The 10,715-nt window shown below is 40.1% G+C and overlaps 1 long non-coding RNA gene across 1 annotated transcript in view; it reads right to left on the reverse strand.

The window, feature by feature from the left end:
- Nucleotides 1–10,317, reverse strand: part of LOC141544872 (uncharacterized) — a 69,328-nt gene extending 59,011 nt beyond the window's left edge. The window contains exon 1 of the long non-coding RNA XR_012482828.1: nucleotides 10,251–10,317. This is a non-coding gene — a long non-coding RNA (uncharacterized LOC141544872). The remainder of the gene's footprint in view (nucleotides 1–10,250) is intronic.
- Between the last annotated feature and the right edge of the window lie 398 nt (nucleotides 10,318–10,715).

The raw sequence follows: 10,715 nt of genomic DNA on the forward strand, positions 1-10,715 counted from the left end.
GAAGGGAACATGATTCATTGGCTTTGGGTGAGAAGGGCATTTCCTTATGGGAATCAGACTGGGTTCAATCTGGCTGCTTAGTCTCAGCCTGATTATCCCTTTCTGGTTGAAGAATGAAAAGTTAACAGGTGAAACCAAGAGAACCTGGAAAGATCCACTTGGTTCAACCCTTTAATTTTACAGAAGGAGAAACTGAGGACTATTGAGATTACACAAATTGGACCATGAAGGTAATACGACTTTCCCAAGATTACATAAATCAGCATCTACATTTTATACATGAGGAAACAGGCTTTCTACCTATAAATGCCAGAATCTGAATCAAGGTCCCATAGTCTAGGGCTTATACTGCCCCTTCGGCCATGGTGGGAGGGAGGGAAAGGGGGCAGAGGTCCCCCCCTTCCCACTATGAGTCAGGAAGCCTTGGGAGGCGTGGTTCAGAGCAGCTGGAGGTACTTAGGAGAGGGATGGATACAATTAAAACTAAAAGGCCATACCTGGAGGCAGAGGGCCCTCCCACAGAGAAACAAAGTCAGGAGAATCTGGGGTTTGTAGCTACTCTGGGAGGCTGGGACCAGGAGATGGGGAGACATGGGTGCAGACCTGAAACATAGGATGTAGAGCTAGATCCCAGAGGACCCTAGTTGCTGTCTAATAGGATGCTCTCATTCTACAGATGTGGAAACGGGGGTGCCCTGAGGGCCAACAAGTGGCCTTTGAGCAGTAGGACTCACCTCCTGCCAAGAAGAGGTGACCAAAGAAATCTTTGGTGGGGCTCCCATTTCTAAAGAGATTTAAAGCTGACAGATCATCTCCACCAAGGAGATTCCCCCTTTCCATGAATGCATCTCCAAGAAAAACTCCCAGCTCCTCATCTAAGTTGGGATTTGGATCTTAGTGCCAATTTCCACTCTCCCCTCCATCCAAAAGCTTAAGGAGAACAGAAATTGTGTCTTTTCTGAACTTTAAAAATCTCCTCTCATTTGTGCTATAAATAGCTTACTGGTGGGTACTGGAGAAGGATGAAAAAAATACATGTAATATTTTAACATGTATAACATATATTGAATTGCTAGTCATCTGGGGGGGAAGGAGGAAAAAAACTGAAACACAAGGCTATACAAGGGTCAATGTTGTCAAATTATTCGTGCATTTGTTTTGAAAATAAAAAAGCTTTATAAAAATAAATAAATAAATAATTTCCTCTTTTAAAAAAAAATACATGTAGTTTGCATAGGTTGGAGACTATGGGTGTGCAATACTATTAATGTATGTACTGTCAGACTTAGTCAATATGTTGGTTTTGTTGGGCTGACTTTTTGTCTTATTAACAAAAACAACAACCACAAAACCCAAAACCATACAAATTCATACAAGAGAAAAATGGTAGCAGAAGGGTGATTTGAATATGCAAGTGATACCAAAACAATAAATACCATTTGACATTAAATTAGATTATAAAATTAAACTTTGAATCTTAAATGAAAATTTAAAAATAAGTGAAGGAAAAACTCCAGACTCTTGTACAAAAATAACCCATGCCCTCCATCCTTTCTCTTGACCCTCCATAAAACATAAACAAAAACAAAAACGAAAAGAAACTTGATACCCAACTCTTACTGCCTTTTTGACTTTTTTTCTCATAGTCTTTGATGTGCATTTTAACTTGGTTTCAGCCATAGGAAAGTACTGAGGGGGGCTAACTCCGGGCCCTTCCTGAATTCCATAGGGAACGCCATCTAGGAATGGCCCAGGTACTCAAGCCTCTATTATATAAATTCTTTCTTGAATTTCACTCAAACTCCTCTCAGATTCTTAGCAGTATCCCCAAGCTCTACTTTTTACTTTTCCCATTACTCCACACACCCCATACTCCTTTTGTTATTCAGTTATACCCGACTCTTCACGACCCCATTTGGCTTTTTCTTGGCAAAGATACTGATGTAATTTGCCATTTTTTTCTCCGGCTCATTTTACAGATGAGGAAACTAAGGCAAGTAGAGTTAAGTGACTTGCCCAATGTCACACTGCTAGTGTCGGAAGCCAGATTTGAACTCAAGAAGATGGGTCTAGGTCCAGCCCTTTGGGCACAGTAACATCCTCCTTAGTTCTATCTTTCATGATGTTTAGCCCAGGCTTGTGACAAGACAGGGTGTTATACTGAGAAGAATAGATTGAATTCTAGCTTTGACCCTTATCAGCTATGTGACCTTGGACAAGGAACTGTACTCCTTCCTCCTCTATTAAAAGGATATGGAAATAAGAGTTGTGGTCACTATAGCATGGAGATGTTGTATGGAAAGTGCTTACATGCATAGTAGAGTTATAGAAGTAGAAGCTATGAGTAGTGTTAAGTAGGAGCATAGATTGGATCTTGGAGTCTAGTCCAATCTTATTACAGATGAGAAAACTAAGGTTTAGAGAGCCTAAGTGTTCTCATACTTGGGTGAACAAACATACGAGATCTTATTCATTGAACTCGGGTCTTCTGATTTCCTATCCCATCGGATTCCGTATTTTCCTTACTTAGGACACATGAGTCACTCCTTGACCCTCAGTTTTCTTATCTATAATATGAGCGGGTTGGACTAAATGATCTTTGAGATTTCTTCCTGCTGCAAATCCTGACATTTCCTTTTGATCCTTTGGGTCTATCCAGTGGTATTTATTAGGAAACTTTACTTCCCCAGCCCATAAAATGAGGAAGAAGTTGGGCTAGATCAAAGCTTCTTAAACCATGGATTATAACCCCACATTTGGGTAACTGAATGTGAGGATTGTGAAATGATGATTTATTACCATGTTAGATATCTATTTTATATTCCTGTGTAACTTGGATTTCTGTAAAAATTTCTCTGGTGAAAAGGAGTCATAGATAGAAAAAGTTTAAGATGCTAGATGGCATCTGAGCAGCTATGATTTCCAGAAGCCTCAGTTTCTCCTCCTATAGAATTGCTCAAGTATGGATTATAACCCCACATGTGGGTAACAATGTGGAGATCATGAAATTATGATTTATTACCAGTAAATATTTGATTTGTATACCCATTTTATATCCTTATGTGTCTGGATTTTTGTAAAAATTTCTCTGGTGAAAAGGAGTCATCTATAGAAAAAGTTTAATATGCTAGATGACATCTGAGCATCTATGATTTCCAGAAGCCTCAGTTTCCCCTCCTGTAGAATTGCTCTAGATGACCTCTGAGGTGTCTAAATTTAGGTCACTTCTAGCTCCAAGTTGGGGTCCTTAACCTGGGGTCCACAGGAAGAGTTTAAGAGACCTGTGAACATATACAGGGAAAAAATTCCATCTGTATTTTCCATACCTTCTAAGCGAAATTTCGCATTCCCTTAAATGATGAATGTAGGCAATAAAGCATGAGAAGGGTTGATCGGCTTTCCCAGAGTGTGTCTAAGATACAAAAAGCATGCAAAGCCCCAGGTCAGAGCTAGGATTTCCTTCAAGCTAGAGAACGTGCCTTCTTTTGTAACATGCCAGAGTCCCCCAGATTTTACACACATCAGGGTAAAGACTCAAGTCTAGACCCGATCCCAAAGCCAGGTGTTTTTCCACAGCATCACAATGCCTCTCATTTGGACTCTGCCCGGGAAAGCTCAGCCTCCTGATTTCAGAGCCCAAGTTGCTATGGAGACCTTACTATGGGGCCCTAGTGCTGGAAGATAGCATATTTATAGGGGAAAAGATGAATAAGCTTGCCTCAATACTCTCAATAAACATTTAAGGCTCAGCAAAGTCATCTGCTGATGAGACCAATGTTGCTAAGGCTTTATCTCGGGCCTTCCAGGGGCTGAGTCATCAATGCCCACGGGGTCTCCTCAGATTCTTTCCAGCCCCTCCCCTGAATGCCCAGATCCCCAAGGTGGGGGCCTCCACGTCACAACCTGGCTCTCTCACCGCTCTTCTCCCTCCTGGCCCGCCTTGCCAGGACACTATTTGTTTAACATCTTTCAAACGTATTCCATTAGCATTATGGACCTGTCAAGCCTTCCCTTCCCACTTAGGATTGCACTGTCAACTGGATGATCTCAGAGCAGGGAGTGGGAGGGCGGGCCACTTTGGCTTCCCTTGAAAACCCCTGTGATCCAGGGTGTTGCCCGGTAGGATTTTTCTGTGGTTCAAGGCACCCGGGAGAGTTTGTTTTTGTGGAGAGGAAGGGTCTATTGCCTTTTATTTGCTGTTTGGTCGTATGTGATTCTTCATGACCTCATTTGGGATTTTCTTGGCAGAGATGCAGTTCCTTCTCCAGTTTGTTTTACAGATGGGGAAACTGAGGCAAACAAGGTAAAGTGATATATCTGGGATCATTCAGCCAGTAAGTGCTGTCATTTCCTTCTCTAGCATTTTACAAATAGGGAAACTGAGGCAAACAGGGTAAAGTGATATATCTGGGATCATTCAGCCAGTAAGTGCTGCCATTTCCTTCTCTAGCATTTTACAAATAGGGAAACTGAGGCAAACAGGGTAAAGTGACATACTTAAGCTCATTCAGCCAATAAGTGCCACCATTTCCTTCTCCAGCTCATTTTACAAGTGGGGAAACTGAGGCACACAGGGTGAAGTGACATAACTGGGATCACTCAGCCAGCAAGGGATGCCATTTCCTTCTCTAGCTCATTTTACAGATGGGGAAACTGAAGCAGAATGAAGTGACATGCCCAGGGTCACCTAGCTGGCAAGTGTCTGAGGCTGGATTTGAATTCAGGAAGATGACTCCAGGCTTGGCACTGAATCCGCCAAACCACCACAAAGCCATTTTATATTTAGAATTCTAGAAAGAGACTTGGATTTTACATCAGTGGATCTCGATTTGAGATCTGATTTCTTATCTGTGTGATTCTGGACAAATTACACAACTCCCATAAGCCTCAGCTTCCTCGTCTATAAAAAGAGCTGGTTGGACTAAGTGATCTTGGGAGTCCCTTTCAGTTCTAAGTCCATGATCTTATGATTTTTTTTCTTGGTTCCTTGAGGCAGCTGTTATGACTCTCCTCCATCCCAAATCCTTTCTTCTCTAAGTCAAACACCTTCTCTTCTCTGGATCTCAGTTTCTTCATTTTTGAAATGAGGGCAATGGACTACTATAGATGTTTCCCAACAAGCTCTCCAGTTTAAGGTCCTATAATTCTATCACTGGGTTTTCTTTTGCTTTTAAAAATGTAAAAAAGAAAACAATAAAAGATATTACTTTGATATCCTACCATGTGTCATGACGGGCATCCACTCAATTTCCAGTTTTCTTGCCACTACAAAAAGGGCTGCCACAAACATTTTTGTACATAAATTTTTCCCTAAATTTTTTTAAAAACATGAGCCAAAGTAAGCCACACAACTACCATGTTCAGTGTTATGTAGAATACAGGACACTCAGTGTCTCCTAATTTATTATTGTTGTTTGTCCTTCATTCTCAAAGAGAACCGTGATAATACAAGAGAATTGGATTTAAGTGAGGGAGGGCTGATAATGAAGTCATGGAGGTGTAGAATTATCTTCTCCTTTGGTTATTTTAATTATACATCATAACTATATTATATATATATAGAGAGATAGATAGATAGATAATTATACATCATAACTATATATATTGCAGGTACAATTGCAAGAGGAGTAAACCCCCAAAATTTAAGAGAGGGAAGATAACTGTTCTCAGAAGACTACAATATATATGTATAAAATATGTATGTATAAAATAGAATGTATAATTTTCCCTTAGAGAAGGGGAAAGGTTTTGGGAATTCTGTCAGTATCAGCCATATCACTGGGATTGACTGTTTTTTCCAACATAATTCTTCTCCGTGCTTTTCTTATTCCTAGCTAGCTCAGTTTTCAGCCAGAGCAGGAGCAAGCAGAGGATTTCTGTGTCTAAAAAAGAGCTGGAGAGAAAACCTGAAAATTCATACCCTTTCTCTGAAGGCTGAGAGGAAGTCAATAAAGTAGATCCACATTGCCCGTTTCGACTGCTACATGTGGGAGTCTGGGGGTAACTGATGGGAGGAGATTGTGGCTCCAATAAATTGGCTGCAAGTATTCTGGGACTGACTTCCTAGAGCTAGTGACACCCCCCCTACACACAGTCAGTCAGTCTGTCTGTCCCCCCCTTCTAAAGGGGCAGCATGGAGGGTGGTAATGAGAAATGGCTGCTAGGAAGTCTCTAGGGAGACAGACCGGGGGGCCCTGGGCCAGCACATGTGTTGAACAAATGCTGAGGCTTCAAGATTACCCAGATGTTCCCTGACATTAGAATGCAGATATGCTCTTCCTTGAATCTTGGGATGAGGGGATGGGCAAGACAACCATTCATACGGATCCCAAATGCAGTTGCACTAATGCAAACCAAACAGTCAGGCAGGGAACCAGTCAGAAGAAAATCTTGGTGATGAGAAGAATCCCAAATGGGGAATAATCACGTAACTCTTCTCTAGAGAATATGAGGTCATCTCCAGAACTGGCATTTGGCCAAAGGGTAGGTCTAGTTATCAACTCATTTATAGATAATGATTAAGAATTTACTATCAAATAACAATTTTCCGATGAAGAAATTAAAACCATTTTCTAGTCATATGAAATTGATTAGAGAAATGCAAGTTAAGATAACTCTGAAGTACTACTACATATCTTCTCAGATTAAGATGACAGGAAAAGATAATGATGAATGTTGAAGGGGATGCGGGAAAACTGGGATACCAATACTTTGTTAGTGGAGTTGTGAACTGATCCAACCATTCTGGAGAGCAATCTGGAACTATGCCCAAAGGGCTATCAAACTGCACACCCTTTGACCCAGCAGTGTCTCTACTGGGCCTGTTTCCCAAAAACCTTGTAAAAAAGGGAAAAGGACTCACATGTGCAAAAATGTTTGTGGCAGCCCTTTTTGTAGTGTCAAGGAACTGGAAACTGAGCCATCAGTTGGGAAATGACTGAATAAATTATAGTATATGAATGTAATGGAATATTGTTCTATAATAAACGAGGAACAGGATGATTTCAGAAAAATCTGGAAAGATCTACTGAACTGATACTGAGTGAAATGAGCAGAACCAAGAGAACATTATACACAGTAACAGCAAGATTATACAATAATCAACCATGACGGACTGGGATCTTTTCAACAATGAGATGATCAAAGACAATTCCAATAGAATTGTGATGGAAAGTGCCATCCACATCAGGAGAGAGAACTGAATGTGGTCTAAAATAAAGCATTTTCACCTTTTTTGTTTTTTCTTTCTCATGTTTCTTCCCCCTTTCATTTGATTTTTCTTGCCCAGAATGACAAATATGGAAATACATTTAGAAGAACTGCACATGTGTAATCTGTATCAGACTGCTTACTGTTTTGGAGGAGGATGGAAGGAGAGAGAAAAATTGGGTGCTATTTAGGGGGCTTTTGCTAGGAGCTCTCCTTGCCCACTTGTCTCCACTCCTGGGTCCCCAGGTTCTGTGGAGACAGGGCTCCTAGCAGATGACGTGGAGAATTGGTAGATTCTGCCTGTTTATTCAAAAGCCTCCCCAAGGCTAAGGTGGGTGCTGAGGCGTTATGACTTGTGCCCAGCCTCTAGAAAGCAAAGAAATGGAATGAGGGGCAGGTCATATGATAGCTCAGTACTTCCTCATTCCACTGTCAAATGCTCTTGGGATGATCTGATTTAAGTAGGTCTCAGGCCAAGCTTTCTAAAGACTTACTTTTCCTTCGGATATTGTTCTCCATTTAATGAGCCAAGATCCATGTCTCTGATTGGCAAGAATAATAGGAAGCCAGGTGGCAATGCAGGTAGAAATCTGGGCCTGGAGAAAGGAAGACTTGAGTTCATATTCCACCTAAGAGACTTACTAGCTGGGTGATCCTAGGCAAGTCACTCAACTTCTGCATCTGTTTTCATTTGTAAAATGGAGTTAATAATGAATACCGGAGGCAGCTAGGTGGTACAGTGGATACCCCGAAGTCAAGAGGACCTGAGTTCAAACCTGGGCTCAGACACTTAACATTTCCTAGCTGTGTGACCCTGAGTAAGTCACTTAACCCCAATTGATTCAGCAAAAAACAAACAAAAAATAATAATAAATACCTACTTCCCAGGATTGTTGTGAGAATAAAATAAGGCAATATTTAAAGTACCATATAAATGCTACTATTATATTATTCTTATATTTATAGCTGGAAGAAACCTTTGAGATCTTGTGTAATACCTTCATTTTACAGATGAGGCCTAGTGAGATTAAAGAGTGGCAAGAGATGAAATGATTTTTGCCTGAAGTGGTTTCCGTGTTTTGATTTCCTTGCATCACCCGCTAAGAATAAAATGTAAATAGCATCTCCTTATTTACAAAGCATTTCAAATGTTAGCTTATTTGGTTCCTCATAACAGTCCTGTGTTGTTGCTGTTAGCCAGTTGTGTCTAACTCTTTGCCAAGAAAACTTCATATGAAATAGCAAAGGCACTGGAGTGGGTCACCATTTCCTTCTCCAGCTTATTTTACAGATGAGGAAACTGAGGCAGACAGGGTTAAGTGACTTGCTCAGGGTCACACAGCTAGTAAGTGTCTGAGGCTGGATTTGAACTCATGAAGATGAGTCATCCTGACTCTAGACCTGGTGTTCTGGGCACTAGTTGCCCCTTAACCTGTATAGTAGGTGTAATTATTAATCCCCATTGTGACATGTACAGGGCCATACAGCCAGAGTCTCAAGGAGGATTTGAACTTGGGTATCTTCCTGACCAAACGGAGAAACTAGATCCCCACATCTCTTCTACATTTAACCAGATCAGGAGGCATACAGGTGAAGTTTATATATAACTATAAGCGAGGGATAACAGATGGGCCAGCCTACTATTAGAATGTGTGCTCCTGGAGGCAGGGACTGTATTCCATATTTCTTTGCATGGTAGCCATGCAAATATCAAATATGGTATCATGGTATGGTAGCCACAGCAGATCAAGGAGAGTAGAGGAAACTCTTTCATAGGCTTTATGGAAGGATATAGACAAAAAACTATCTCAAATATGAAGTAGATCAATTATCAGCTGCACCAGTGGAGAGACTTCTAACTCTGATCTAACATTTATTTTATTTAATATTTATTTATTTGACTAATTTTCAATGAGCTCTTCTAGTTCCAGGTCTATAAACCTAGGAAGTCTTTCTTACAGTGCTAAATAAAACAGATACGAATATCAGCTTTTATAATACTCTTCCTCTTCTCCATTGGGTGTCCAAAGAGTCAAGGAATGATAAAGGACTCATTGACATACCAATCTATGGCTTTTGATGATGAAGACCCATTCACAAATACTCTCTCACCCTTGGGGTCTGTTTATACTGCTGTTCTCCTCCCCCAACACTTTTTCCCATTTGGAAACTCATTGGGTATCAGAATCTAAGCCCTAGCAGAAAATCTTAACCTGTCTGTGAACTTTAATTTAAAAAATTTATAACTATATTTATTTTTGTTTTTTTTTAAATAATAGCTTTTTGTTTTCAAACCTTACGTTCCAAATTTTTCTTCTTCCCTTTCTTCTACCCCCCCTCCCCTAGATTGCAATCCAATATATGAATAATTATATATTTATATATAAACAAATATTTATAGATATATAATATTTGTCATGTAATATAAATATTATATATTTATACATAAATATATAATATATGTTTTCCAATATATGAATAATTGTATATTATTATATATTCTATAATATATAATTGCTTTGTAATCCAATTCATTTAAGACCATTATTCTAAGAAGGCCCATAGACTTTCCCAGAGACATCATACAAACAAACTCAAACTCTTAAGAGCTCTTGTTCTAAATCTTAACTTCATGGCTCTCTGAATGCTTCTATCATTTCATGGAGATCAGTAGTAGAAGCCAGAACCCTATCAACTCTTTCTCCAAAACACACTCTCCTGAAGAAATTCCAGCTCAAGATTCATTCAGTCCCTCCAAAAACAGAACCCACAGGAGGACTTCTCCTCTGAAGTCTTGAAATGCATCTTCACATTGCCTAGATTCAGACATCTAGCCCCTAAAGCTTAGTATCTCTTAGTCTCTTACGACTAATCACTTTTCTCCAAACCTAATACTCTCTTTCACACAATTGTGCCATTCATTACTTACTCCCTCTGCTTCCACAAGTTATTCAAAGCAAATACTAGATTTACTCAACTCTGCAGACTCAAATTCCATTTTATATTTTATCACAAATTCTTGGATCAGTTTCCCAACATACCTGCTCAACCGATTCCTCTCATTAACCCTCCTGCTTCTCATGGTGATGGTAGATAGTAGTGGATGATGGGAAGGAGTGATGATGGTGGTGGGAGTGGAGTTAGTATATGTGAGGAAGGGAATGGTAACAGTCTATCACCATGAGCAGCTGTGAGCCCTTGACAACACGAGTTCAGCTGTTACCATTCCAATATCCATCACTCCTAGGTGAGGAAAAAGCAAAAAGGTCACAGCTCTACCTGACTTCTCTAGCCCAACTCCTTAGCCTTTGCAATTAAGGTGGTAGATAAAAGAAATCAAAATATTTTGTGTTAAATTGGTTAAGGTTATCGTTGCTCATTTGTGCCCAACTCATTTAGGGTTTTCTTGGCAGAGATATTACAATGGTTTGCCATTTTTTCCCCCAGTTCATTTACAGATAAGGAAACCAAAGGAAACTGGAGGAAGTGATTCGCCCAGGATCATC

This window comes from Sminthopsis crassicaudata, chromosome 5, assembly GCF_048593235.1.
Source record: "Sminthopsis crassicaudata isolate SCR6 chromosome 5, ASM4859323v1, whole genome shotgun sequence".
NCBI lineage: Eukaryota > Metazoa > Chordata > Mammalia > Dasyuromorphia > Dasyuridae > Sminthopsis > Sminthopsis crassicaudata.